This window comes from Rhinoderma darwinii, chromosome 5 (assembly GCF_050947455.1).
Source record: "Rhinoderma darwinii isolate aRhiDar2 chromosome 5, aRhiDar2.hap1, whole genome shotgun sequence".
NCBI lineage: Eukaryota > Metazoa > Chordata > Amphibia > Anura > Rhinodermatidae > Rhinoderma > Rhinoderma darwinii.
The window spans coordinates 14,387,637-14,413,709 of NC_134691.1; the positions used below are offsets into that span (position 1 = coordinate 14,387,637).

General features: G+C 50.3%; 1 protein-coding gene across 1 annotated transcript in view; it reads left to right on the forward strand.

The window, feature by feature from the left end:
* The first annotated feature begins 20,245 nt into the window (after positions 1–20,245).
* Positions 20,246–26,073, forward strand: part of TMEM71 (transmembrane protein 71) — a 68,922-nt gene continuing 63,094 nt past the window's right edge. Inside the window, exon 1 of the mRNA XM_075827960.1 lies at positions 20,246–20,290. The gene's annotated coding sequence lies outside the window, so the exon portion shown is untranslated. The remainder of the gene's footprint in view (positions 20,291–26,073) is intronic.

Sequence of the window (26,073 nt, forward strand, 5' to 3'; positions counted from 1 at the left end):
TGGTTGAACTGGTTTGCGTTGGGGTCGGCGGTGTGATCATGTGATCTGAGGAATTGAGTGGGCGGGGCTAATACAGCTTTGAATGGTCTGGATACTATAATTGTAACATTTGTCATATAATAACGTCATATCATTAATATATATTATGTAATTGATGGGATGAATATTATTATATTATTTACATTGCACATTTATTTCTCCACAACGTCCCCCAATTATAACCCCATCCCCTCTGCAATGACGCCCACAGCGTGCAAGCAATAGGCCGTATGCCTTATAGTGTCACTGTACACAGTGGAAATGTAATCCGGCCTTGTGCATGGACCACGTTTACATGTACCGAAAGCGGAGCGAGCAATTTAATGTAAATACACCCTTTTTTGGAGCTGCAGTTCACTTAGAGCGGTCGCCCCATCTGGACAACCCCTTTCCTATACGCCCTATTAGGACTTAAGGAGGAGGTCCACACTTGGGACCCCCTTCTGTGAGCCACGGTGGAGGGTCACTGAAAAAAGTGGCCCCTGTTCTGGCGGATTTTGTGCAACCATGCGTTAAATGGTTCCCTACTGATCCCCGCAGTGTTAGAGCGGATAAAGCCATATCCAGAGTCCCATTTTTGAGACATTTGTAAGCCCCACCCCATATCTGTCCAGTAATGCCCATAAAACCTAGAGAAGCACCAACTTTCAGGCCCATTTTCGTACATGCCCCTTTGGGGGTCCGTTTCGCAGGACAATCCCACGAGAAACAGCTTATTGCTTCATTCTGTAGAAAGGTGATAAATGTGTGATTACTGGGGGTCCCACCGATCACCAGAATGGGGGCTCTGTTTCCCCCTATGACCCGCAAAACCTACAGATCTTAACAATATGTAGAGAGTTGGTAGTGCTAAAAATTATCATACAATCCTTCCCATGTAGTCATCCTGTTATAGTAAAACAAGTTATAGATAAGGATAATATACTAGATGAGACCATAAAGGAGGGAGTGGTGGGGGTCCGACCACTGGGAATCTCACTGTTGTGTGTGGCCAGTTATCCAGGCAAATATGATTTGGCAATAATCAGTCCTTGGATAGGTGCACATACCCACCACTCCATGGTGCCCCAGGTGTATTCAAATTCACGTATTGCCCCTATATTCTGGACAGTTTTCGGGGTGGCAAATTAGGAAATTCTTTAGGACCCCTATTTTTAGCGAGCCCCGAAGGACTGAATTCCGAAGCAATCTGGTAGTAAAGCCTGTCATCTGCCATGGTGGAGACTGGCTTCTCTCTGATGTAACTCACTGCAGCCTGCGCCGTGGTGGTGACCGGCTTCTCGCTAATGTAACTCGCTGCAGCCTGCGCCGTGGCGGTGACCGGCTTCTCTGATTTATTCTGCTGCAGGCCGCGCTGTGGTGGAGACTGGGTTCTGTTTGATTTAACTCGCTGCAGCCTGCGCCGTGGTGGAGACGGCTTCTCTCTGATGTATCCTGCTGCAGCCTGCATTGTGGAGACCGGCTTCTCTATGATGTATCCAGCTGCAGCCTGCATTGTGGTGGAGACAGCTTTTTTTTATGTATCCTGCTGCAGCCTGCGCCGTTGTGGAGACGGGCTTCTTCCTGCTGTATCCCACTGCAGTCCGCGCTGTGGTGGAGACCGGCTTCTCTCTGATCTAACTCGCTGCAGGCTGCGCCATGGTGGAGACCGGCTTCTCTCTGATCTAACTCGCTGCAGCCTGCACCATAGTGGAGACCGGCTTCTCTCTGATGTAACGTGCTGCAGCCTGCGTTGTTGTGGAGACCAGCTTCTCTCTGTTGTATCTTCCTGCTGCAGCTTGCAACGTGATGGATACCGGCTTCTCTCTGATGTTTCCCTCTGCAGCCTGCGCCATGGTGGAGACTGGGTTCTCTGTAATGTAACTTGGTGGAGACTGAGAGTGACCGGGTGGGGAGACACTGCGCATGCAACAAGGGGCGAAGTTCAGCAGAAGAGCCGGACGAAGGAAGAAGAAGGAGCGTTTGCGAGGATGTCCCTGGAGGAGCTGATGGCGCGTGTGCGGGAGATGGCGGAGGATCGCGGGCAGGACTAGCTGGCGAGGCAGGTGTCCGGGATGAGGTTGGCTGCGGCAGAGTCTGGGAGGCCGGTGAGGATTTCCAGGCCTCCGGTGCGGCTGACCCTAGCCCTGTGAGGCCTACCAGGAGGCGGGCTGATGGGCGGAGACGGAGGACAGCGGGAATCGAGGTGCGGCAAGTGACGAGGCCTGCGTCCGGGCTGGGTCCTGTGCGGAGTGGCACTTCGCCCATCAGAGACAGGCAAGTGGATGTTGTGACTGCCGGGGAGGGCCCGGTCCGGCCTCTTGCGGTGAGGGGTAGCCTCACAGCTTGTGATGGTGTGGATGATGTGGGTGGCGCTCGGCCTCTGGGCAGTCCTGCACCAGATGCGGTGGGCCGGCACATGGAGGAGTGGGCTTCTGAGGCTACGACCGGGGCCTCTTCCAGGGGGCTTGCGGCTTTGAGGACGGGTCAAGCCCGGGACGACCGGTTAGTTGATGTCCTCTCGTTTGGCCATAGGATGCAGGTGAGGACCGGAGCGGCGAGGCAATCGTTGACTGGGGACAGATACTGGAGGTCAAGGACGAAGACGGTCAGCAGGGAGAGGAGTCGAGTGGATCGTGACAGTCGTTCCACGGGTGGAGCGGACAGGCACAGGACTGGAGGTTCGACTGTTCGGCGCCGTCAGCAGCATGGTGTTGGAGTGGAATCGAGGAGGTCTTCGGTGTATGGTCGGGAGGCCTTATCACCGGCGCCGCAGGGTGGACGATCAGCATGGATGGATGCCGCTGGTGGGTGTGGTGGTGATCCGGGTAGAAGGACCATGGAGTGGCAGTCGGAGCTTCAGTTGTCGGAGTACACCGGTGGACCTGGTGGTCGGGCTTCAGGAGGTGGTGGTGAGTGCTGTGGGGCGTCTGGTGACTTGGTTAAGGTAGGTTTTAGGTGAGGTTAGGGATTTGCTAGCGGCCCGGGGTGTTAGTGCAGACACGGTGGTTGATCCTGGGGTGGAGGGGGCATGGAGGTTGGTTACGGGTTCGGTGTTTTTTTCCCAGGTGGGTAGCGGGGCGGATCGGGAGGAAAGCTTGTCGCAGGTTGGGGAAACTTCGGTGGGTCCCATGGCGGACATGGCCCAGAGGGGCTCTTATTTGGCTTTCTCAGGTCCTTTGGGGGCTCATCTGAAGACCGAGGTCCGGGAAAAGATCGAAAAAGGGGAGTACGTGGAGCTTTTCTCGCTATTGCCGTTGGACGAGTTCCCGGAGACTAAGGAAACGGATGGGGCGGAAAAACAAAAGAGGGAGGAGGAGGAGCGAAAACATCGGTACCTGAAAATTCAGAAAACAATTGGAAACTGGGCTTTTTGCGTTTTTGCGAATGTGTGGGGGGCGAAATTTCCTGATAGGTGCGCGTCTTTGTTTTGCTACGTGGAAGGTATCTGGGATGCGTGTAAGACTTATAGTGGGTTAGCGTGGTGGCGGTATGACGAACAGTTTCCTCAACACTTGGCGTCTTGCCCGTCTATGAGGTGGGACCAGTTGGACCTGCCTTTGTGGATGCAGTTGATGATGGCCCAGCGCCCCTCCCCCTTTCAGCCCGGGGCCGGAGGACAATTATCCGGCCAAGTGACGTGTAACAAAAAAGGAGTTTGTTGGCCGTTTAATGAAGGACAATGTAAAGCCGGTGTGTCGTGTAAATTTTGACACAAGTGTTCTGGGTGTGGGGGTTTGCACCCCTTCTCCAGATGCTTTAAGCGCTCTGGCAAACGGCCGGGGGAGTTTGGCAAAGGGGAAGACGCCGGTGAACCTCGGCGCGATGCTGCCGTGGCTAGGACGGTATGGTAACAAGCGGCATGCGAAACTATTGCAAAAGGAATTTTCGGTGGGTTTTTGGTTTCCTGGTAGTGGGGGGCGGATAGATTCGGGGGGTTCGGGTAATCTCAAATCGGCGGTGCAATTTCCGGAGGTGGTCAGAGCCAAGCTGTGCACGGAGGTGGCTCTGGGTAAGATGGCGGGCCCCTTTTCCTGCCCTCCTTTGGTGAATTTGAGGGTGTCCCCGTTGGGGGTGGTTCCAAAGAAAGAACCGGGGAAGTTTCGGATGATTCATCATCTGTCTTTTCCTACGGGGGCTTCGGTCAACGACGACATAGATAAGGATTAGTGTTCGGTGTCGTATGCGTCCCTTAATCGGGCCGTTGTTTTGGTTCGGGAGGCTGGCCCGGGGGCTTTGTCTCCCGATTCATCCTGAGAGTCACCATCTTTTGGGATGTTTTTTGAAGGGGCTTATTTTGTGGATTTATGACTGCCAATGGGATGTTCGTTATCATGCTCCTACTTTGAGGCGTTTAGCACATTTGTGGAGTGGGTGGTGAAGGAATCGTCGGGTTGTGATAGCATCATTCATTACCTTGATGATTTCTTGTGTGTCGGGCCGGCGGCTTCCGCAATGTGTCGTCACATTCTGGACACGCTGCAGGCTGTTGCGTGGAAGTTTGGCATTCCGATGGCTGAGGACAAAAAGGTGGGACCTGTATCCTGTTTGACCTTTCTGGGATTGGAATTAGATTCGGTGGCCGGTGTTTGTTGGTTGCCGGACGATAAGCTGTCTGATCTCAGATCCGAGGTAGCGAGAAAGTGAAGCTGCAGTCCCTTCAATCGGTTTTGGGTAAGTTGAATTTTTCTTGCCGAGTCATTCCGATGGGTTTTAGCCGACTATTATGTGCGGATCACCAAGGCTCACCGGGAGGATCTCTGAGTGTGGGATGACTTTCTGGTGTCTTTCAACAGGGTTTTGGTTTTTCAGGCGAGTTTGGTGGAGTTGGGCCTTCAGACTGATGCGTCCGGTAGTGTGGGCTTTGGCACCCTGCTAGGTGTTAGGTGGTGCGCGGCGAAAAGGCCCTTGTCTTGGTCGGGTTCTTCGCTACTGAGGAATTTGACCTTCTTGGAGCTGTTTCCGATTCTGGTGGCAGTGTATGTTTTGGAGGAGGAATTCAGGAATAGGCAGGTGGTGTTTCTGTCTGACAACATGGGGTGGTGCATGCGATTAATAATTTGTCTTCTGGTTCTGATCCGTTCCGTTTGTTGAGGGTGTTGGTAATGCAATGTTTACATTTGAATGTGTTTTTCCGGGCAAAACATGTACCCCGGGTTCTGAACTTTGCAGCTGACGCTCTTTCCAGTTTTCAGTGGGCGCGCTTCCGGGAGGTGGCGCCAGAAGCCGAGGAGGTCGGGTTCTCATTCCCTCCTTGCCTGTGGTCCGTGATCATGCCGTGATGGACGAACTGGTGCAGAATTATGTGGCGCCATCTACTTAAATGTTATGGCAAGGTCTGGGGTGCATTTATGGAGTGGCAAAATGAGTTTTGGGGTTCGGAAATACAGCCGGAGTCTCTCGAGGAGGCTCTTGAGGCTTTTGTGGTACACTTGGTGGAATTAGGGGTGTCAGCGTCTGGTGTGGAACGGAATCTGTCAGCCCTGGCCCTCCACTTTGAATTGGTGGGATGGACTGACGTGACAAAAGGATTTCGAATACGGCAGGCCCTGAAGGGGTTGAAGCCCCAGAAGAAGTCGGAGGACACCAGGGGGCCGATTACGAATGGTCTATGGGGTTGTTTGATTGGGAGCTTGAACGGGATTTGTCTGCCGGGCTATGAGGTGGGGTTGTTTTCCTTAGTTTTTTCTTGGGCCTTTTTTGGGGCATTTAGGGTAGGGGAGTTGGTTAGTGGCAGTAAGACCCGCCCTGGTGGTATAAGGATGGAAGATGTGTCTATGGGTGAGGGGGTAGTTAGAATATGGTTACGAGGGTCGAAAACTGATCAACTTAAAAAAGGGGTGGCGGTGGTTCTGTCGGCAATCTCTGATTCCTGGATCTGCCCGGTGGCCAATTTTGAGGTTTTCCTGCGGGCCCGTGGAGTTGCTCTCCCGGGTCCGCTGTTCGTTCATCAGGATGGTCCCTGGCTGTCGCGTTACCAATTTTTAGCGGTGCTCAGGAAGGGTATTGGGAGTTTGGGGGGCAGGGACTCCGAATTTGGCACGCATTCCTTTAGGGTAGGGGCGGCGACGGAGGCTGCTCGCCTGGGATTGGGAGTGTGGGGGGTAAAGCAAGTGGGCAGATGGAAGTCCGGGGCATACAGGAGGAATGTCCGGCCTGGAAGGGTGTGGACGCTGTTGGTCTAGGGGGGTAGTGGTGATATTGTGGGGGGCATGTTGCTTGATGGCGTGTGACTTTGCTTTTGTTGCAGGCTCCTCTCCAGCGGTGGCGTGGATTGTCGGTCACTCGTTTACCTACTGGGTTCATCGGAGGGCTGGAGAAGGGCGAAATGGAGAGAGGCTTGGGTTTCCAATGGCACAGTTGGACTTACGTTGGTTCGGCTACAGGGGTCTGCGGTGGGACGACGTAGTGAATGAAGTGATTCGTCTGGCAAGAATGGTTGGCCATCCGAAGATATTGGTGTTACACGTTGGTGGCAACGATCTGGGACAGAGGACGCAGAGGGACTTGATTCGTACCATGAAGAGGGATGTGGTCCGCCTGTTAGGAATGTTGCCTGGAGTTCGGCTGGTCTGGTCAGAATTGGTGCCAAGGAAGGTACTTAGAGGCATTATGCCGGTCCCGTGGGAAGGTTAACAAGGAGATGGATTATTTTGTGCGTCTCCTTGGGGGTGTTGTGGTACGTCACCGTCTGTTGGAAGGTAGGACGACTGGTTTGTTCCGTCCAGATGGGGTACGTCTGACGGACGTTGGACTGGACATATTCAACTTTGGGCTGCAGGACGGCTTGGAAGAGGCCTTGGCGTTGGTTGGGGGAGCGCAGCCGGCATGAGGTGTCATACGGCTGGCTCTTGGCGGGGGTTAGTCAGCATGGGGGGTGTGGTAGGCTGAAAAAAGGGGAGTCTGAGCGCATGCTCACTCAGTTGTAAACTGGGTGGGGCATGAAGACCATCCCCTTTCTATTAAAATCTTTTAATTTTATGTTAATTATGTTAATTTATGTTAATTTTTGATTGATTTGGATAACAGTTTATGTTATATGGCTGGCTAACGTGTACAGAGAGAGGTTGTAATTAATAAATCGCCTTGGCCAAAGTTTATCCAACATATGTTTCTGAGTATTTCTTTAAGGTTTAGTGATAAAGGAGCAAGTTATCCCATCCACCGGTCATGGGTTCTCTCTAATGTAACTCGCTGCAGCCTGCGCCGTGGTGGAGACGGCTTATCTCTGATGTATCCTGCTGCAGCCAGCATTGTTGTGGAGACCGGCTTCTCTATGATGTATCCAGCTGCACCCTGCATTGTGGTGGAGACGGCTTTTCTTGGATGTATCCTGCTGCAGCCTGCGCCGTGGCAGCCTGCGCCGTGGTGGAGACGGGCTTCTTCCTGCTGTATCCCACTGCAGTCTGAGCTGTGGTGGAGACCGGCTTCTATCTGATGTAACGCGCTGCAGCCTGCATTGTTGTGGAGACCTGTTTCTCTCTGTTATATCCTGCTGCAGCTTGCAACGTGATGGAAACCAGCTTCTCTCTGATGTTTCCCACTGCAGCCTGCGCCGTGGTGGAAACTGGGTTCTCTCTAATGTAACCTGCTGCTGCCTGCGCCGTGGTGGAGACTGGGTTCTCTCTAATGTAACTTGCTGCTGCCTGCACCTTTTTTTTTATAAATTCTTTTATTTATCAATTTTTACAAACCTGACACGTTAATGGCAAAAGAATATGCAACCATATAGTACTTCGGCATGCAGGCCGGCATATGTGGACATCCTGAATGGTAGGTGTACAAACAGAGTAATGTTAAACAATAATTGGGGCTCACCCCATGCATCCTGAACCTGCAGACATGCATTAAGGCCCACAGTGAAACATATCTTAGAAAGGGGTATGAAAAAGGGAAGAAGAAAAGAGGAACGACAGAGGAGGGATAGGAAGGGACGAGTTCCGTTGTTATATGTCATGCAGAAAGTACAAATCAAGAGGCTACGATGTTCCTGAACTCCAAAGATGATTGAAACCTGACCCAATGATACCAAGTCTTGATGAACTTGGAGTGAGTACCTCTCATAGAAGCCGTGAGATCCTCCATCCTCATGATCTCCTGTATCTTATCGAACCACAAGCTGAGCGACGGCGCACAAGATTGTCTCCACACCGCTGGTATGCAGGCCCTGGCAGTATTCACGAGATGGCGGACCACAGAGCGACGATATGAGAACAACGGGACCTCGCACAGATGGAGCAAGAACAAGGCAGGTGTGCACGGGAGTGGGAAGTCCGTGAATTTGGAGGTGATACGCCACACTTCTGACCAAAAGGCAGTCAGCCTCGGGCACTCCCAAAAGACATGTATTATCGTTCCCACCTGGTTACCACATCTCCAACACAGCGGGGAGACCGCCGGAATCATGGCATGTAATCTTGAAGGCACCCTATACCAACGCGTTAAAATTTTAAATCCCGCTTCCTGATACCTACTGGCCATGGACAATTTATGTGTCATTGTGTATACCCTATCTTGTTGTTCAGCCGAGAGTGTGATTCCCAAGTCCCTTTCCCACCGTAGCAAATATGTGGGTGTGGAGAGGGTAGATGGGGAGATCAGTAGGGAGTATAGTCTGGATAGTGTGTGACGCATCGAGCCAGTGCCCACGCAGTGGAGTTCAAACTGAGTTTTGACCCGAGCATGTTCCGCAGGGTTAGGCTAGGACACCAGGAAATGTCTCAGCTGAGTGACCTGCCAGGGAGTGAGGGGGAGAGGGTCTGTCAAAGACGTCAATTGCGGGCCAGTCATCCATGACTCCCCGTGCAGATAATGAGAGGTGGGGCCCCTGCCTGCCCGCAACCAACTCCTAAATGGACCCCCCTCCCGCCCTGGAGGAAACGCCAGGTTACCCAAGACTGGAAACAGGGGGGACGGAGAAGGGGAGATCTCTTTCTGGGGAAAGACCTTCGACGCAACTGCCAGTGAGGGCCCTATCGTCGGGTGTGTCCTTGCTGACAGAGGGGTATCCCTGCCCAGCCAAGGCAGGGCCTGCAGGAGGAGAGCCATAGAAGACTGTTCCATCGAAACCCATTGTTTGACCTCCGTGTGGCAGAACCAGTCCAGGATGCGCGCCAAGTGCGAGACCTGTTGGTAGGACATAAAGTCAGGGAGCCCCACGCCCCCTTCACTCTTAGAGCGAAAAAGCGTGGAGCGGGCTATACGGGCCAGTTTCCCCACTCAAATGAAGCGGTGGAGTAAGGACAACAAAGCTCGGAAGAAAGTGCGGGGAATGTGGATCGGTAGGGCTTGGAAGAAGTACAGTATCCGTGGTAGAATGTTCATTTTCTAGATTGCACATCTGCCGAACAACGTGAAGGTGCCCTTCATCCAGGAATCCAAATCGCTCTTTACACGTTGTAGGAGAGGAGGATAGTTAACTGCATAAAGGCGAGAGGGATCCCTGGAGAGCTGGACCCCCAAGTATTGAAGCGAGTCTCTGGCCCACTTAAAGGAGAAGGACCCCGACAGGTCCTCCACTAGGGACTGCGGCAGCGATATGTTGAGAGCCTTAGACTTCTGATAGTTAATTTTGAAATTTGACAGTTTCGAGTATCTACTCATCTCCGCCATGAGGTTGGGCAAGGAGATCCTGGTCGCAGTGAGAAAGAACAGAAAGTCGTCCGCATACGCAGCCACTTTATGAGACCTTCCATCCACTGATACACCCGCTATATCTGGATTAGATCGAACCCGACAGAGGAAGGGCTCCAGGCACAAAATAAAAATCAAGGGAGACAGGGGGTATCCCTGCCGCGTACCGTTGGAGATAGAGAGCGGAGAAGATAGGGTACCGTTAACCTTAACCCTGGCAGAAGGAGATGAGTAGAGGCTTGAAATCCATTACATCATGTGGGAACCCAGCCCGATGTGCCGCAAAGTGGCGACATGAAGTCCCAGTCTAACCTATCGAAGGCCTTCTCCGTGTCCGTGGACAGCAGCAGCGTGGGCAGAGACGAGGCAGTCGCGTGATAAATCAGATTAATTGCCCTAGTGGTGTTATCCCTAGCTTCCCTAAGGGGCATGAAGCCCACCTGGTCATAGTTGATCACACTGTGGAGAAGGGGGGTAAGCCTATGGGCCAAGATCTTTGCGAACAGCTTGAGATCTACATTAAGCAGTGAAATGGGGCGGTAATTTTGGCAGCTGGTGGGATCCTTTCCTTCCTTGGGTATAACCGTAATGTATGCCCGCAAGGCATCCTGAGGGAGAGAGCACCCGTCTGTGAGAGAGTTATAGGCCTGCAGGAAATGAGGCACGAGAAGGTCTGAGCAGACCTTGTAGAACTGAATGGGGAGACCATCCGGGCCCGGCGCCTTCTCCACCGGCGAGTCCTTCAGGGCCCAGGACCACTCCTCTGGAGAAATAGGCTCTTCCAAAGCAGCTAGAGCTTCCTGCGGGATACTTTTCATCCCCGAGGAGCGGAGATATGCCTCCATCTGCTCCCGTCTAGTTCCCCCATCTGCGGTAAGAGAGGTCCGCGGGAGATTGTAGAGTGAGTGGTAGTACGCCAGGAAGGCTTCCGAGATGTCCTGGGGGCGGTGCAAACCCCCAGCTCCTGGAACCTGTACCTGGGGGACATAGGTACGTGACCTAGTTTTCCGCAATGCCTGTGCCAAAGTCCTGCCTGGTTTGTTACTGAATTCGTAGAAATGTCGTCTACACTTTACTAGGGAGGCCCTAGCCTTGGCAAGACAAAGAGAACGGACTTGAACACGCAACTGCCCCAGCTCCGCCCTCACCACCCGGTCCAGGGAGGCCTTGTGGGACTGCTCGAGGAGGTGTATAAGAGATAACAGGTCACTCAAGTGAGCTGTCCGCTCCCTTTTAAGTTTAGATCCGATCCGAATGAAGGAGCCCCGGATCACGCACTTATGTGCCTCCCAAACACTGAGCGGACTTACATCTGAAGATACATTCGTAGCAAAATACTCCTGTAGGTCCCTGTGTATTTCTGAAATTACCGTCGGGTTCTGCAGGAGCGAATCATTTAGCCGCCACTGCCAGGAGCGAGGGTGGGCTGCTGGGAGACAGAGAGAGAGTGTAATGAGGGCGTGGTCCGAGAAGGTTATATTATCAATAGAGACTGAGGAAAGGTTGGAGAGATGGGAGTGGCACAGGAAGAAGTAGTCTAGTCTGGTGTATGTGTTGTGGGGGGGCGAAAAGAAGGTGTAGTCTTTTGTCATCGGGTGCATAAGCCGCCACGCGTCTATCAGTTGGTGTTCATGTAGCAACCGACGCACCCGGCGGTGTGCCGACCTGGGCAACGACGAGTGTCCACGTGAGGAGTCTATAGTCGGGTCCAATGTAAGGTTCAGATCCCCCCCCTAGTATGAGAGTGCCTTCCAAAAAACCATCCAACACCGTCAAGACCCCTTCAAAAAAGGCGACCTGACCAGTGTTAGGGAGATAGCATGTAGCCAGTGTGAACAGTGTTAGCAAACCTACCCTTCACGAAGATATACCGTCCCACTCCATCTGTACGAGTCTCCACGTGCTCCCACGGAAGAGAACGAGAGATCAAGATAGAGACCCCCTTGGTCTTGGAGTCCGGTGAGGTACTGTGATACCCCTCCGTATAGTGAGAGTCCGTCAACCGTGAAACGCTGTCCGCCTGGAAGTGAGTTGCTGCCTGCACCTTGATGGCGACTGGTCTTTCTCTGATTTAACCCGCTGCAGCCTGCGCCATGGTGGTGACCGGCTTCTCTCTGATGTATACCGCTGCATGTGGTGAAGTCTTCTCTCTGATGTATCCTGCTGCAGCCTGTACCGTGGTGAAGAACGGCTTTCTCTTTGTGGTGGAGACTGGCTTCTCTCTGATGTAACTCGCTGCAGCCTGCACCATGGTGGAGATCGACTTCTTCCTGATGTATACTGCTGCAGCCTGCGCCATGATGGAGACCGGTTCTCTCTGATGTACCCCACTGCAACCTGCGCTGTGGTGGAGACCGACTTCTCTCTAATGTAACTCGCTGCAGCCTGCGCCGTGGTGGAGACCTGCTTCACTCTGATGTATCCCGATGCAGCCTGCATTGTGGTGGAGACAGCTTTTCTCTGATGTATCCTGCTGCAGCCTGCGCCGTGGTGGGGTCCAGCTTCTCTCTCATGTATCATCTCTCACCTGGGGAAGAGATGGCACCAGGATGCATTATGGGAAGAAGAAAACCTGGCGAAGGCAGTGTAATTCTCTGGGCAATGTTCTGCTGGGACACTGTAATGACACTGTAACGTCTATGGCCGCGGACCGACGGTCGCGGCCATAGACGAACGAGTTCACAGCGGAATCTCCCTCCTGGTAGACGCCGGCACTCACTTCCTGGTCTGGACACTGTCTCCCGCAGGGGGCGTGCGCCCGGCCTTAAAGGGCCAGTACATGCACAGTTGCAGAATACTGCAATTAGCCCAGAATGCTTCAGGACTATAAAAGGGGCTCTGCCCTCTCGATCCTTGCCTCAGCGTTGTTGTGTTACCTTTAGTTTGTCCTTGCAAATAGTCTCCTAGTGTTTTCCAGTTCCCAGTAGTACCCGTTCCTGTTGCCTGTACCCTGTATCCCGTGCTACCGTGCCTCGGTGCCTTCAAGAGTTGGAGTCGTGTTGTGCCCTCCGCTGCATATATTGTGTCGCACCCCGCCGGGTGTCTGTCTACTATCGGAGCCTCATCTTAGCCTGAATCTACCGCTACTGTCTACATTGCCTCAGGTACCCTTTCTGAACTATAGACATTGTTTTGTACCTGTTTGGCCAGCTGCTATCCCGCTACGCGGTACGGCGTCGTGACAGACACCTTGTGTCCTGGCATTCATTATATTTACATGTACCACCTATCTAAACAATGTTGCAGACAAGTCCACCCCGTTCATGGCAGTGGTATTTCCTAATGGCATTGCCCTCTTCGAGCAGGTTAATGCCCCTGACACACTGCGAAAATTGTTCAGGAATGGTTTAGTCAGCAGCAGATTATCAATAGGGCACCCTGATGATGAATCTGGCGCATGCTACATACACATAGTTGCCAACATTTGATTTTTTTTCCAGGGACACTTAGGGTGTGGCATCTTTGGTGGCTGTGTCGTATGGGGCATGGTTTAGCTGATTGGCGTGGCTAGTGGGCGTGGCTTTTCAGAATTTCTGCATACAAAAAAACAAACAAAATGTCTGCACTAGTTTGGCTGACAACTACTATGGTGGCCGGTATGTCTCTGGTTATCTGGTTGTTTACAGGCAGGTGATTTATCACTAAGGCTAGGCGATATGTGCTGACCACTAATCGCAGCATAAAAACCAGCGTAGATAGTGCCGCACGCAGTGCCCCTTGTAGATCGTGCTCCACACTGCCCCAGTAGATATTGTCACACTCCTTCCTGTAGATATTGCCACACACTGCTCCCTGTAGATATTGCCACACACTGCTCCCTGTAGATGATGCCACACACTGCTCCCTGTAGATGATGCCACATACCGCTCCCTGTAGATGATGCCACATACCGCTCCCTGTAGATGATGCCACATACTGCTCCATGTAGATGATGCCACATACTGCTTCCTGTAGATGATGCCACATACTGCTCCCTGTAGATGGTGCTCCACGCTGCCCCAGTAGATATTGCCACACACTGCTCTCTGTAGATGATGCCACACACTGCTCCCAGTAGATATTGCGACACACTGCTCCCTGTAGATATTGCCACACTGCTCCCTGCAGATGATGCCACACACTGCTCCCTGTAGATATTGCCACACACTGCTTCCTGTAGATGATGCCACACACTGCTCCCTGTAGATATTGTCACACACTGCTCCCTGTAGATATTGCCACACACTGATTCCTGTAGATGATGCCACAGTGCCCCCTGTAGATAGTTCCACATGGCCCTCTGTAGATAATACCACAATGCCCTCTGTAGATATTGCCAAACCCCCCTCCAGATGATGCCACATCCCCCTGTAGAAGATGCCACACCGCCCCCTATAGATGATGCCACACAGACCCCGGTAGATGATGCCACACAGACCCCCTGTAGATGATGCCACACAGACAACCTGTAGAGGATGCCACACACAGCCCCCTGTAGATAGGGCCACACACAGCCCCCTGTAGATAGTGCCACACACAGCCCCCTGTACATAGTGCCACATACTCCCCCTGTAGATAGTGCCACATACTCCCCCTGTAGATAGTGCCACATACTCCCCCTGTAGATAACCCCCCACCCTCCCTCCCTGTAGATAGAGCCATTGTGGCTCCCTCTATAAGCGGAAGCCCCGGCCAGCGTCAGCAATGCTCTGGCCGGGGATTCTGCTACAGGAGGTGCCCCTGACGTCACTGCCTTTATAAGGACAGTGAAGTCATGGGCTCATTCTATGAGCGGAATCTCCAACTAGGCGTCGGCAACACTTTTGCCGCGGATTCCGGCGCGCCATGGGGAGCCCCTGACTTCAATGTCTTTATATGGACAGTGACGTCGTCAGTCGCTCCCTCTATGAGCGGAATATCCGGCCAGGCTCCGGCCATGCTCTCGCCGGTGATTCCGCTGCAGGAGGTGTCCCTGACGATACTGCCATTATGTGGACCATGAAGTCATGGGCTACTCCTGGAGCGTTGGAACTCCCAGCCAAATCGCTTCTGACGCCTTGGCCGGAAATTCCGCTCATAGAGAGAGCCCTGACTTCATTGTCCATATAAGGGCAGTGACGTCAGTGGCACCCCCTGCAGTGGAATCCCCGGGTAGGGCGTCGGCAATGCTTTGGCCAAAGATTTTGCCCCAGGAGTGAATGGCAGAGAAGGAAGCTCTGCCATAGCATTCAATTGTCTTTGTGTCCTGAGGACGCAGATACAATTGAATGTAGCAGTTTCCGGGATAAGACCCGGGACAGTAATTTGCCGGGACTGTCTCCGTAAATTCGGGACAGTGCACCAGTATTAATAAATCTCCCTCAATAGTAAGGCTGGATTCACACGAGCACATTACGTCCGTAATGGACGGAACATATTTCGGCCGCAAGTCCCGGACCGAACACACTGCAGGGAGCCGGGCTCCTAGCATCATAGTTATGTACGACGCTAGGAGTCCCTGCCTCGCTGCCGGACAACTGTCCCGTACTGTAATCATGTTTTCAGTACGGGACAGTAGTTCCATGGAGAGGCAGGGACTCCTAGCGTCATAGATAACTATGATGCTAGTAGCCCGGCTCCCTGCAGTGTGTTCGGTCCGGGACTTGCTCCCGAAATACGTTCCGTCCATTACGGACGTAATGTGCTCGTGTGAATCCAGCCTTATTAAACCTCAGTGCCAAAAAAAGTGGGTAGTACTTTAGAGTAGCACCGTGCGACACATTTATCCGGTTATTCTGATTAGAAAAGACCTGATGTTAAACGGAACCCGTCACCAGCATTTCACCTATTGAACTTTACTTATCCCTCACTGGCCGCTGCTATGAAAAGTTCATTTCCGTTATCCCCTCTTCTAAACTCCTCCTCCGACTGTAAATAACTGTCTGCAAACATTTTGCGCCTTTTATCGTAATAATCCGGTGTCCCTTTGTGCGCACACACCAGAAGAGGACATCAATGCAGAAGCGCAGGATTTTGTGTGCTGGGGGAAGGCGAGGAGCTGTCAATCAAAAGTAAGGAGGCGGGGTAAACCCGGAAAGACTTGAGGAATGAAGATGTAACTCTTTTCAAACGAAGATTTGACTCTTTTATGCTCATTAGCATACGGTGCGGGAACACTAAAAAGCTGAATACTAAAGCTACAGAGCCGACTAAGAAGACACTTATTGGTTATATAGAAATGATTTTTCACCCACTACCGCCTGGTATTGCTGGTGTAATAGGTGAAATGCTGGTGACCGGTTCCCTTTAAACATGCACCTGATTCCTTAAAGGGGTTGTTCAGTTTAGAAAACCCATTACCATGCACCCTGTTAGGGAATTCTGAGATAATAGAGGGGGGTCCTCTGTTCAGGATCCTCATCCCTTGGTCAGAGTGGAGAGCGGTTACATAGAGCGTCTCTTGCTCTGGAGGTCCTGTCCTGTATTACACAGACAACGCTTTTTCCCCTGTGGTGGCGCTGCAGGGAAATTGAACGCTTAATGATAGGTTTCCCCACTGACTACAGCTGATCGCTGGGGGACACTTTGTGATTTGCTTATTGTTAAGAGACCTAGCCAACAAGTAGGGATTCTTCATGCGGAGAACTCCTTTATCCCCCTAAGGGGAGATTCACACGAGCGTTGCGTTTTTGCGCGCGCAAACAACGCGGCGTTTTGCGAGCGCAAAAACCATTTGACAGCTGCGTGTGTCATGCGTGTCTGATGCGCGGCTGCGTGATTTTCGCGCAGCCGGCATCATAGAGATGAGGCTTGTCGACGCCCGTCACTGTCCAAGGTGCTGAAAGAGCTAACTCTTTCAGCACCCTTGACAGTGAATGCCGAACACAACAGCGAAAAACCTGTTAAAAAAAAAGATAAAGTTCCTACTTACCGAGAACTTCCCGGCCGTTGCCTTGGTGACGCGTCCTTGGTGACGCGTCCTTGGTGACGCGCCTCTCTTGACATCGGGCCCCACCTCCCTGGAAGACGCGGCAGTCCAAGTGACCGCTGCAGCCTGTGATTGGCTGCAGCCTGTGCTTGGCCTGTGATTGGCTGGAGCTGTCACTTGAACTGAAGTGTCATCCCGGGAGGTCGGACTGCAGGAAGGAGACAGGAGTAATCGGTAAGTTAGAACTTCGTTTTTTTTTACAGGTTCATGTATTTTGGGATCGCAAGTCACTGTCCATGGTGCTGAAACAGTTTAACTCTTTCAGCACCATGCACAGTGAATCTCTCCCGACGTCGCGGACCGGAAATTTTTTTGCCGGGTTCGGCCAAAACGAGTTTGGCCGAACCCGGTGAAGTTTGCCTCGGTTGTCGGGGTTCGCTCCTCGCAAAGACACTCCGTTTGGATGCTTGGAAACAGAAAAGCACGTGGTGCTTTTCTGTTTTCATTCATCCTTTTCACTGCTGTTGCGCGAATCACGCTCGTCCCACGGAAGTGCTTCCGTGTGGTGCGCGTGATTTTCACGCACCCATTGACTTCAATGGGTGCGTGATGCGCGAAATACGCAGAGTTATTGAACCTGTCGCGCTTTTTGCGCAGCAGACAAACGCTGCGCAAAAAGCACGGACTGTCTGTACTGCCCCATAGACTTGTATTGGTCCATGCGTGCCGCGTGAAAACCACGCGGCCCGCACGGACCGAATACACGCTCGTGTGAATCCCCCCTAACCGTCACATTCAAATTGGTCGTCCCAAAACTGTTTTTTTTTTTAGCCATCCATAATCATGTATGCATTTTTTTTTGTTCAAGTTATCACAAATATGAGGATTAGCAAATAAGCACATGAAGGGGGTGGAGAAGATTGACTGCATCAATATATGCCATTTTTGCCGCGGTTTTTGTTGCAGTTTTTAGAAAACAAAAATGTGGGAAAAACCGTAAACTAAACTTTCACTGTGCAGGGAGAAGCTGCTGCAGAATACAAGCTGCTCTCCCAGCCCAGCGCTAAGGGTATGTTCACATCGCAAACTAAAAACGGCCATAATATACGGAGCTGTTTTCAAGGGAAAATAGCTCCTGATTTTCAGCCGTTTTTAGAGGATAAAGCGTTTTTTTCATGCGTTTTTTAACCACATTTTTAGAATGGTTTTTCTATTGAGACAATGAAAAATGGCTCCAAAAACGGCTCAAGAAGTGACATGCTTCTTTTTACGGGGCCTTTTTGTTTACGCGTCTTTTCACAAACGGCCGTGTAAAAAACCGCCCCATGGGAACGAAACGCAGTTTTTCCAATTGAAATCAATGGGCAGATGTTTGGAGGCGTTCAGCCTCCGTATTTTTTGCCGTTTTTCGAGGCGTTTACGTAATTCTCCCACATTGCATATTAATAAGTTGCAGAACTTTTCCTAATAGCGAATAAACTTTATTTAATTAAAAACGGAAAATCATCTTAACTCTTTCTGAGCTGTATTGTGATAATGCATCGTGATATCAGGATAAGTCGTGCCAGACGACCCACTCGGCTCTGCTGCATCTGCATCTATCCCTGTGAAAGCCTCTAAGCTGCAGCTCGACAGGAAATGTGACCTCATTCTGCCTGACAGTCGCTGACTGTATTTGAAAAGAAACAAGACAGTTGAGAAGTGAACTCGAAGCCGGAGACGGCACAGAGAGGGAGATCCAGATTGTGGGGGACTTGTGGGGTGTTGGGGTGGTCACTGCGCCAGTTTCCATGTAATAGACTGAATGATGCTGCAGATTCCACGGATGAATGTACAAGTCACTGACAGGTGGCACTGGCAGATTCTCGGAGTTGCATTGCATTTTTGGGACGTACCTGCAGGATCCCTCTAGAAGATCCACTAGATCCGTTCAATCTCTCCAGACAGTGATAGAAGATAGAAGCAGATCAGCTAAGACTGGTAAGTAATGCCCCGTGCTGCCCGCATCTTCCTATTCTGGAGCATAATATTGGACAATTCCTTAAATAACAATTCCTCATTACCCAATTCCCCAGAATATAGTGTGCTGAGAGATAGGCAAGGAAGCTGTGGGGAAATCCCTTCACACCGGCCAATTATCGGGCTAACGAGCGTTCACATAAATCGTTCCTGATCACTGCCCCGTATAAACAGGGCAGCGATCAGCCGATGAACGAGCAAACGCTCAATCATTGGCTGATTGTATCGTTCATGCCACAATAAATAGTATCGTTGTCCTGATAGAAATGTATGAGGACGAACGACCGGAGTAACGAGCGCTCGTCCCCATACATAGCTCATTGTGACAGGAGCAAACGAGCGCCGATCAACACACTGTCTCATTGATCGGCCCACGTCAGGCCGTGTAAGAAGACCCTTAGTCCTGTCCCATGTAGTTATCAGATTTCCCCCGTAGTGAAAGGGAGAGATACCAATAACAAATATAATGTTAAGTACCGTAATTGCTACGCAAGCAATTTCCTCACATACTTTACGTAGAAGCTTCCAGAAGATTTCATATGTTCTCTTGTTTGTATATTCACACGGCTTTTTTTCGGCCGTTTTTCAGGCTATCAACGCCCGAAAAAACGAAGCAGAACGCCTCCAAACATCTGCCCATTGATTTCAATGGGAAATATGGCGTTCTGTTCCGTTCTGTTTTTAAAAATGGCCGCGTAAAAAAACGCCCGTGAAAAAGAAGTGCATGTCACTTCTTGAGCCGTTTTTCATTGACCCTATAGAAAAACAGCTCCAAAAACGTCCGTAAAAAAAAAAGAAAAAAAGCAGCGAAAAACGTGAGTTGCTAAAAAAAACGGCTGAAAATCAGGAGCTGTTTTCCCTTGAAAACAGCTCCGTATTTTCAGACATTTTTTGCTAAGCGTGTGTGTGAACATAGCCTTTCTGTTTTGGTGTCATGAATGATTTCCATTAATATTTCAGTATAGTTTCAATGGTTTTGTATCTTCGGGTGTCTCCACATGAATTTTTTTGTGTGCTGGAAACACAGATGTAGCAGAGCTGAGTTTGCCACCATAAATTCTATTATAATACGTGATTTAACTGACTTGTCTAATCTCAATAGGGCAGATTTATTATAAAACGCCAGTCCTAAGGCCCTTTTACACGGGCCAATTATCAGGCGAACGCTCGTTCCCGATCATTGCTAGTTTATGCAACCAAAAATATCGTTATCGACAGCGCATCTCCCTCTCTACGCTGCAGAAATGTATGAGGAAGAGCGATCGCAGTAACAATCACCCCCATACATAGCGCCTTGTGTAATAAGAAAACGAGTGTCGATCAATGAGCTGTTTAGTTGATCGGCGCTCGTTTACTCGACCCATGTCGGACCGCGTAAGAGGACCCTTAATAACCAATTCGCTTTAGTAAGATAACGCCTCTGAATAAACAGCTGGCCGTGCGCTAACATTGTGGCGGAACGACCGCTCCTCAGTCCATCCCATCACATTTCTCTCAAAACTGACCAGTGTCATTGTTGTCCATAGCAACCTATCAAATTTCAGCTTTCGTTTTTTGTTTTTTTTTCAGAGAGGGCTTGAAAATAAAAGCAGCAATCTGATTGGTTGCTATGAGCAACAATGACTCCCGATTTCAGGATGTGGTGCGATTTTCTAATTTAAATAATGTCGTCATGGAGGCAGACCACACAGGTGCTATGCGGGCCGGTGGGCTGGTCGGGCCCGGTGTCCTGAGGTTGTAACACATTCAGTTGAATAAGGGTTGTCTCGTTTTTGTCGCTTTTTTGTCACGTTTCTCATAACTGAGGCAGGAACACTGTGGTTTTGCGAAAAACACGGCCAAAATACGCAGCCAATCACAGTCACTTCTTCTTGGATGGCGCTGGAGCAGTGACGGGGGGAGTAGTGAGTTGGGGACAACGGGCAGGTACAACGTGGCAGCGAGGCAGGCTCTGCACAAATTGCGACTTTTGACCTTTTTGTGCCACCCTCGTTACTTTTCTAAAAAGTAAGCAAGGCTTAGTGGAAGGGGCAGAGTCTTCCATAGCCCAACAATTTACTCTAATTTATGCCAGAAATTGTCGTAAATTATGACCTGAATCCGTCAGTCTCGCAGACCTGACGGGTTCGGTGTCAGCTGGTCCTGCGTGTCTCTGACACACAGGATCCACTTTCACAGAACCCATCAGTCCCGCGGACCTGACGGGAACAGGATTCAGCGCTACATATAGCTGCTCTGTAAAGAGAATACAGAGCAGCTGCTTCTAAAAAAGTAAAATTAAATTTTAATAAAAACAAATTATAAGATTGCACCAAATACACTGACTGACCTGTTTATTTATTTATTTTTAAAAAAATGCACCTTAAAGGTTTACATAGCCTTCAACGTCTTCCCGACATCCGCCGCATATATACGGCACATGCCAGGCAGGGGAATATGGAGCGGGCTCACAGGCTGAGCCCGCTCCATAGGACAAACGTGGCTGCTGTGTGTTACAGCCGACCCTTCCGGGTAACGAGAGGGATCCCACTCAAGCGCGATCCGGTAAATGCCGCACGTCAATAGCGACCGCGGCATTTAAATGACTAAAAGCAGGGGGGATGACCCCCTGTAACTTTCCAACACCCCCCCCCCCCGCGCGCCGCCGCCGCGAGATCGGGGGTGCCGTTGGTTGGCATGGCAACCTGGGGGCTTCATAGGAGACTGTCAGAATCACGATATACTGCAATACATTAGTATTGCAGTATATAGTGCAAGCGATCCAACGATTGTTGGTTGAAGTCCCCTAGGGGGCCAAGTAAAAAAAAGTAAAAAACAGTGAATTAAAGTTGTTTTTTTAATAAATAAAAAAAAGTTAAGAAATTTAAAAGTTTAAAACCCCCCTTTTCCCATTTTCCCTCAAGCACAATGTAAAAAAAAATTAAAAACGAACATAATTGGTATCGTCGTGTCCGTAAAAGTCTGAACTATTACAATATATCATTATTTAGTCCGCACGGTGAACGCCGTAAAAACAAAACCACCCAAAAGATTGAGGAATCACCGTTTTTTTCCTATTCCACCCCACAAATTATTTTCTTCCAGTTTCCCACTACATGATATGATACAATAAATGGTGCTGTGAAAATCTACAACTCGTCCCGCAATAAACAAGCCCTGATACGGCAGTATTGATGGAAAAATAAAAAAGTTACGGCTTTTGTAAGGTGGGGAGGAAAAAAAAGTGAAAATCCGAAAAATGGCTGCGTTGGGAAAGGGTTAATAATAAATCGGTATAATAATAACCATGATATTAATAATAAGGATATATTAGATCACGTAAGAGAAGAATCTTTTCTTGATTCCGGAAGCTGCTAATATGTCTTGACTCGCTAAAAATAGATACCGTAAGCGCAGGAGATAAAAACGTTTTGCAAGAAACCCAGTGAAGAAATTCCACGCTGTTCGCCATTGAAAAGCAATGGAAAAGCAAAGAGAAAATGATATCAGTTGTTATTTGTCCACAGGATATAAGGACGCCGGATATTTAGCAAACACCTTCTCAACTTTTGTGTCTTCAGTTCCTTGTAATTTGCAGCAGTTTTGCCCTTTCTGTGCCCTGATTGGTTTCTGTTTTGTTTCGTTAACCCATTCAGAACCCAGCCACTTGGCCTTACATGGTAACTAAATGCTCAACAAACTTCGGACATGTCATAGTGACATGTCAGAAGTTTTGATTGGTGGGGGTCCGAGCACTGAGACCCCCACCAATCACTAAAACTAAGCGCGAGAAGTGCTTGTGTGATCGCTCAGCCGCTTCGTTTCTGTTCGGCTTTTTCCGGAAAGCCGATGTAGCGGAGTACGGGCTCATAGACTTTCTACTGAGCCTGTACTCTGATACATAGATTTCCGAAAAAAGCCGAATACAAACGAAGCGACTGAGAGATCACACGGGCACTTCTAAAGCTTTGTTTAAGCGATTGGTGGGGGTCTCAGTGCTCGGACCCCCACCAATCAAAACTTCTGACATGTCACTATAAAATGTCAGAAGTTTGTTGAACGTTTACTTACCCTTTAAAGCAGTTGTCCAGTTTAGAAATCCCATTGTCATACACCCTATTAGGGAATTCTGAGGTATCAGAGAGGGGGGTCCTCTGTTCAGGATCCTAATCTTTTGGTCAGAGTGGAGAGCGGTTACATAGAGCGTCTCTCTCTCTCTGGAGGACCTGCTCTGTCCTGTATTACACAGTCAACACATTGATATGAATGGGCACTGTGTAATACTTAATTTCCCCTGTGGTGGCACTGCAGGGAAATCGAACACTTACCGACAGGTTATCAGTATATGATCGGTGGGGGTCCGACACCCGGACCCCACACCGATCAGTCACTCCGGCTTCCTCCGGGCACCGGATGTCTGTGCTGGAAACAGATGCCTCCGGTCACACTATAGCGGCCATGCTGCAGTACTGCACCTATTCAAGTGAATATTAGCAGTGTAGCAGTACGACAGCACGGCGGCTATGCAGTAGTCAGACTCATCTGTTTCTGACAGCGACCACTGCATAACATTCGGTGCCCGGAGGCAGTCGGGACAGCTATTCGGACCCCCACCGATCATATACTGATGACCCAGCCTGTGGATAGGTCATCAGTATGAAAAACCGCCTTGTGCCCGGACAACCCCTTTAAAATGATTTAACATTGTTTTCCTGATATAGAGCTTCAAATCCTGATTGACTCAAATACAATCCAGACATTAATGGCCAATAGTGTTTTAGTCCTAGAAAACCCCTTTAAGTGATAAAATTCATAGATGCATATTCTGCCTACCTGCAGCCACCACTAGGGGGAGCTTACTGCATACTGTGTTATAATTGAGTTCAGTGTTTAAACAGTATACAGTTATTCGATGAGGTTCTGCTTTTCCGTGCAGAACTAGATCTACAAATGGCTTTTTTGGCCAAACTGCAATCACTATGTAGCATGCTACTTATTTCTGTGGCTGTTTATTTTCCACGGTGCGGGGAAAAATCTGCGCAGAAATTTTCCGTTGTGTGTGAACGGGGTTGCGGAAACCGCATTTACATGCATGGGATGCAGATTTTTAGCGGATTTGATGCAGATTTGGACGCATAATCCAACACACATAAAATGAGCCTAAGATGTGAATATGTGTGACATTATTTTGTGAGATCCTTATTTTTATTTTTACTTTATTTTGGTTGTGCCAATGACAAGGCGCTCAGCGATCTTCAGTAGCGGTTTGGCTGTCCAGTCACTTCTGTTATTATTCTTAAAGGAGCGCGCACATAGCTGGAATTCCAGCTATGGATCTCACGTGTCACATCAGAGCCGGCCTGGGACTGTTCAGCAGACGTTGCCATTGTACAGGGCGGGGGCTGCGCTCATATACAGTAGACTGAGAGTATTAGGGCCGGGGACATATGGGGCGTTATTTTTATATTTGGGTTTTTAAGACATTGGATAAATTATATGTAGAGCTGAGCGAATAGTGTGACGTGATTCACCCATTGTATTCTATAGACAGAACCGTCGGCCAATCAGGTAAAAAGATTCACTCTTCTCATACCACACTAGATCTAATGTTAAAGCCTATTAATATACACCAGGGGTGGGCAGATGTTTCTGGTAAACAAGCTACTTTTTATCGTCAACCATATGCACCCCCATTACAGCCTGCACGGCCACCTACACCCCCATAACACTGAAAGCTACGAAAGCCTCCATTCCAGCCTGCCCCAGTCACAGATACCACCATTACAACCTGCACCAGTCACATATGCCCCCATTACAGCCTGCACCAGTCACAGATACCACCATTACAGCCTGCACCAGTCACAGATACCCCCATTACAACCTGCACAAGTCACAGATGCCCCCATTACAGCCTGCACCAGTCACAGATGCCCCCATTACAACCTGCACCAGTCACAGATACCACCATTACAGCCTGCACCAGTCACAGATGCCCCCATTACAACCTGCACCAGTCACAGATACCACCATTACAGCCTGCACCAGTCACAGATACCACCATTACAGCCTGCACCAGTCACAGATACCCCCATTACAGCCTGCACCAGTCACAGATACCACCATTACAACCTGCACCAGTCACATATGCCCCCATTACAGCCTGCACCAGTCACAGATACCACCATTACAGCCTGCACCAGTCACAGATACCCCCATTACAGCCTGCACCAGTCACAGATACCCCCATTACAACCTGCACCAGTCATAGATGCCCCCATTACAGCCTGCACCAGTCACAGATGCCCCCATTACAACCTGCACCAGTCACAGATGCCCCCATTACAACCTGCACCAGTCACAGATGCCCCCATTACAACCTGCACCAGTCACAGATGCCCCCATTACAGCCTGCACCAGTCACAGATGCCCCCATTACAACCTGCACCAGTCACAGATGCCCCCATTACAACCTGCACCAGTCACAGATGCCCCCATTACAGCCTGCACCAGTCACAGATACCACCATTACAGCCTGCACCAGTCACAGATACCCCCATTACAACATGCACCAGTCACAGATGCCCCCATTACAGCCTGCACCAGTCACAGATGCCCCCATTACAACCTGCACCAGTCACAGATACCACCATTACAGCCTGCACCAGTCACAGATGCCCCCATTACAACCTGCACCAGTCACAGATACCACCATTACAGCCTGCACCAGTCACAGATACCCCCATTACAGCCTGCACCAGTCACAGATACCACCATTACAACCTGCACCAGTCACATATGCCCCCATTACAGCCTGCACCAGTCACAGATACCACCATTACAGCCTGCACCAGTCACAGATACCCCCATTACAGCCTGCACCAGTCACAGATACCCCCATTACAACCTGCACCAGTCATAGATGCCCCCATTACAGCCTGCACCAGTCACAGATGCCCCCATTACAACCTGCACCAGTCACAGATGCCCCCATTACAACCTGCACCAGTCACAGATGCCCCCATTACAACCTGCACCAGTCACAGATGCCCCCATTACAGCCTGCACCAGTCACAGATGCCCCCATTACAACCTGCACCAGTCACAGATGCCCCCATTACAACCTGCACCAGTCACAGATGCCCCCATTACAGCCTGCACCAGTCACAGATGCCCCCATTACAACCTGCACCAGTCACAGATGCCCCCATTACAACCTGCACCAGTCACAGATGCCCCCATTACAACCTGCACCAGTCACAGATGCCCCCATTACAACCTGCACCTGTCACAGATGCCTCCATTACAACCTGCACCAGTCACAGATGCCCCCATTACAGACTGCACCAGTCACAGATGCCCCCATTACAACCTGCACCAGTCACAGATGCCCCCATTACAACCTGCACCAGTCACAGATACCCCCATTACAGACTGCACCAGTCACAGATGCCCCCATTACAACCTGCACCAGTCACAGATACCCCCATTACAGCCTGCACCAGTCACAGATGCCCCCATTACAGCCTGCACCAGTCACA